Consider the following 4,845-nt stretch of genomic DNA (forward strand, 5'->3'; position numbering starts at 1 on the left):
CACAGGGGAACACTGGGGTGACACGGGGAGGATGTAGGAGGACGCGAGGGGACACGGGGTGATGTGGACATGGGAGGACATGGGGATGTGGGGTGACACTGGGGTGACACTGGGGTGCCGTGGGGTGTCACAGACACGTGGGGTGACACTGGGGTGACACTGGGGTGACATGTGGGGGTCACACGTGGGGGTGACACGGGGAAGATGTGTGGAGGACACGAGGGGACATGGGGTCACGTGGACATGGGGGGACATGGGGAAGTGGGGGGACACGGGGATGTGGGGTGATATGTGGGGGTTATACAGGGAGGATGTGGGGTGACAGTGGGGTGCCATGGGGTGCCACATGGGGGTGCCACATGGGATGACACATGGGGATGTGGGGTGCCATGGGGTGCCGTGGTGTGACACGTGGGGGTGACACTGGGGTGACACAGGGAGGACGTGTGAGGACACGAGGGGACACGGGGTGATGTGGACATGGGAGGACACGGGGAAGTGGGGTGACACTGGGGTGTCACGGGGATGTGGGGTGCCATGGGGTGCCGTGGGGTCACACATGGGGGTCACATGTGGAGGTGACACAGGGAGGACATGGGAGGACACGAGGGGACACGGGGTGACGTGGGGATGGGAGGACACGGAGAAGTGGGGTGACACATGGGGATGTGGGGTGCCATGGGGATGTGGGGTCACACATGGGGGTCACATGTGGAGGTGACACAGGGAGGACATGGGAGGACACGAGGGGACACGGGGTGACGTGGGGATGGGAGGACACGGAGAAGTGGGGTGACACATGGGGATGTGGGGTGCCATGGGGATGTGGGGTCACACATGGGGGTCACATGTGGAGGTGACACAGGGAGGACATGGGAGGACACGAGGGGACACGGGGTGACGTGGGGATGGGAGGACACGGAGAAGTGGGGTGACACATGGGGATGTGGGGTGCCATGGGGATGTGGGGTCACACATGGGGGTCACATGTGGAGGTGACACAGGGAGGACATGGGAGGACACGAGGGGACACGGGGTGACGTGGGGATGGGAGGACACGGAGAAGTGGGGTGACACATGGGGATGTGGGGTGACACTGGGGTGACACTGGGGTGACACTGGGGTGACACTGGGGTGACACTGGGGTGACACTGGGGTGACACTGGGGTGACACTGGGGTGACACTGGGGTGACACTGGGGTGACACTGGGGTGACACTGGGGTGACACTGGGGTGACACTGGGGTGACACTGGGGTGACACTGGGGTGACACTGGGGTGACACTGGGGTGACACTGGGGTGACACTGGGGTGACACTGGGGTGACACTGGGGTGATATGTGGGGGTTATACAGGGAGGATGTGGGGTGACAGTGGGGTGACAGGGGGGTGACATGGGGGGGGGACATGTGGGGACACGGGGAGGACACGAGGGGACATGGGGTGATGTGGACATGAGAGGACACGGGGAAGTGGGGTGACACGAGGATGTGGGGTGCCACGGGGTGTCACGGGATGCCATGGGGTCACGGGGATGTGGGGTGACACTGGGGTGACACTGGGGTGATATGTGGGGGTCACACGTGGAGGTGACACAGGGAAGATGTAGAAGGAAACGAGGGGACACGGGGTGACGTGGAGATGGGAGGACACAGGGAAGTGGGGTGACAGGAGGGTGACATGGGGTGACAGTGGGGTGACATGAGATGACACAGAGAGGATGTGGGAGGACACGAGGGGGCACGGGGTGACGTGGACATGGGAGGACACGGGGAAGTGGGATGACATGGGGTGTCACGGGGATGTGGGGTGCCATGGGGTGTCATGGGGTGTCACGGGGTGTCATGGGGTGCCATGGGGTGCCACATGGGGTCACACATGGGGGTCACACGTGGGGGTGACACAGGGAGGATGTGGGAGGACACGAGGGGACACGGGGTGACATGGACGTGGGAGGACACAGGGAAGTGGGGTGTCATGGGGATGTGGGGTGCCATGGGATGCCATGGGGTGCCACAGGGATGTGGGGTGACTCTGGGGTGACACATGGGGGTCACACATGGGGGTGACACATGGAGACATGGGGAGGACGTGGACATGGGAGGACACGGGGTGACATGGGGATGTGGGGTGCCATGGGATGCCATGGGGTGTCACAGGGATGTGGGGTGACTCTGGGGTGACACATGGGGGTCACACATGGGGGTGACACATGGAGACATGGGGAGGACGTGGACATGGGAGGACACAGGGAACTGGGGTGACACAGGGGTGACATGGGGTGACACATGGGGCAACATGGGGATGTGGGGTGCCGTGGGGTGCCGTGGGGTGCCATGGGGTGCCGTGGGGTGCCATGGGGTGCCACATGGGGGTCACACATGGAGGTGACAAGGGGAGGATGTAGGACACAAGGTGACATGGGGTGACGTGGACATGGGAGGACATGGGGAAGTGGGATGACACATGGGGATGTGGGGTGCCAGGGGGTGCCACATGGAGGTCACACATGGGGGTGACACGTTGGGGTGACATGGGGACGAGGTGAGAGGACACGAGGGAACATGGGGTGACGTGGGGGGACATGGAGGGACACGGGGTGACGTGGACATGGGAGGACACGGGGAAGTGGGGTGTCACAGGGGTGCCACTGGGGTGACATGTAGGGTGCCATGGGGATGTGGGGTGCCGTGGGGTGTCACGGGGTGCCATGGGGTGCCGTGGGGTGCCATGGGGTGCCATGGGGTGCCATGGGGTGCCACATGGGGGTCACACGTGGAGGTGACAAGGGGAGGATGTAGGACACAAGGTGACATGGGGTGACGTGGACATGGGAGGACATGGGGAAGTGGGATGACACATGGGGATGTGGGGTGCCAGGGGGTGCCACATGGAGGTCACACATGGGGGTGACACGTTGGGGTGACATGGGGACGAGGTGAGAGGACACGAGGGAACATGGGGTGACGTGGGGGGACATGGAGGGACACGGGGTGACGTGGACATGGGAGGACACGGGGAAGTGGGGTGTCACAGGGGTGCCACTGGGGTGACATGTAGGGTGCCATGGGGATGTGGGGTGCCGTGGGGTGTCACGGGGTGCCATGGGGTGCCGTGGGGTGCCATGGGGTGCCATGGGGTGCCATGGGGTGCCACATGGGGGTCACACGTGGAGGTGACAAGGGGAGGATGTAGGACACAAGGTGACATGGGGTGACGTGGACATGGGAGGACATGGGGAAGTGGGGTGACACATGGGGATGTGGGGTGCCAGGGGGATGTGGGGTGCCATGGGGTGCCGTGGGGTGTCACGGGGTGCCGTGGGGTGCCGTGGGGTGCCGTGGGGTGCCATGGGGTGTCACGGGGATGTGGGGGGACACTGGGGCGACACATGGGGACACAGAGAGAACATGGGAAGACACAAGGGGACATGGGGTGATGTGGACATGGGAGGACACGGGGAACTGGGGTGACACGGGGGTGCCATGGGGTGACAGGTGGGGTGCCATGGGGATGTGGGGTGCCATGGGGTGCCATGGGGTGCCATGGGGTGCCACATGGGGGTCACACGTGGAGGTGACAAGGGGAGGATGTAGGACACAAGGTGACACGGGGTGATGTGGACATGGGAGAACATGGGGAAGTGGGATGACACGGGGGTGTGGGGTGCCAGGGGGTGCCACATGGAGGTCACACATGGGGGTGACACGTTGGGGTGACATGGGGACGAGGTGAGAGGACACGAGGGAACATGGGGTGACGTGGGGGGACATGGAGGGACACGGGGTGACGTGGACATGGGAGGACACGGGGAAGTGGGGTGTCACAGGGGTGCCACTGGGGTGACATGTAGGGTGCCATGGGGATGTGGGGTGCCGTGGGGTGTCACGGGGTGCCATGGGGTGCCGTGGGGTGCCATGGGGTGCCATGGGGTGCCATGGGGTGCCACATGGGGGTCACACGTGGAGGTGACAAGGGGAGGATGTAGGACACAAGGTGACACGGGGTGATGTGGACATGGGAGGACATGCCATGGGGTGCCGTGGGGTGCCATGGGGTGCCGCATGGGGGTCACACGTGGAGGTGACACGGGGAGGATGTAGGACACAAGGTGACACGGGGTGATGTGGACATGGGAGGACATGCCATGGGGTGCCGTGGGGTGCCATGGGGTGCCGCATGGGGGTCACACGTGGAGGTGACACGGGGAGGATGTAGGACACAAGGTGACACGGGGTGATGTGGACATGGGAGGACATGCCATGGGGTGCCGTGGGGTGCCATGGGGTGCCGCATGGGGGTCACACGTGGAGGTGACACGGGGAGGATGTAGGACACAAGGTGACACGGGGTGATGTGGACATGGGAGGACATGCCATGGGGTGCCGTGGGGTGCCATGGGGTGCCGCATGGGGGTCACACGTGGAGGTGACACGGGGAGGATGTAGGACACAAGGTGACACGGGGTGATGTGGACATGGGAGGACATGCCATGGGGTGCCGTGGGGTGCCATGGGGTGCCGCATGGGGGTCACACGTGGAGGTGACACGGGGAGGATGTAGGACACAAGGTGACACGGGGTGATGTGGACATGGGAGGACATGCCATGGGGTGCCGTGGGGTGCCATGGGGTGCCGCATGGGGGTCACACGTGGAGGTGACACGGGGAGGATGTAGGACACAAGGTGACATGGGGTGATGTGGACATGGGAGGACACAGGAATGTGGGGTGCCATGGGGTGTCACGGGGATGTGGGGTGCCATGGGGTGCCATGGGGTGCCGTGGGGTGCCATGGGGTGCCGTGGGGTGCCGTGGGGTGTCACGGGGTGTCACCTTGTGGTATC

The 4,845-nt window shown here is 64.1% G+C and overlaps 1 protein-coding gene across 1 annotated transcript in view; it reads right to left on the reverse strand.

Moving 5' to 3' along the window:
• LOC106899392 (2-oxoisovalerate dehydrogenase subunit alpha, mitochondrial-like) overlaps nt 1-4,845 on the reverse strand; it is a gene marked incomplete at its 3' end in the record, with an annotated part of 11,932 nt that overhangs the window by 5,359 nt on the left and 1,728 nt on the right. The gene's annotated exons all lie outside the window — the stretch shown is intronic.

The sequence above is a fragment of the Calidris pugnax genome, unplaced genomic scaffold, assembly GCF_001431845.1.
Source record: "Calidris pugnax isolate Ruff unplaced genomic scaffold, ASM143184v1 scaffold684, whole genome shotgun sequence".
Taxonomy (NCBI): Eukaryota; Metazoa; Chordata; class Aves; order Charadriiformes; family Scolopacidae; genus Calidris; species Calidris pugnax.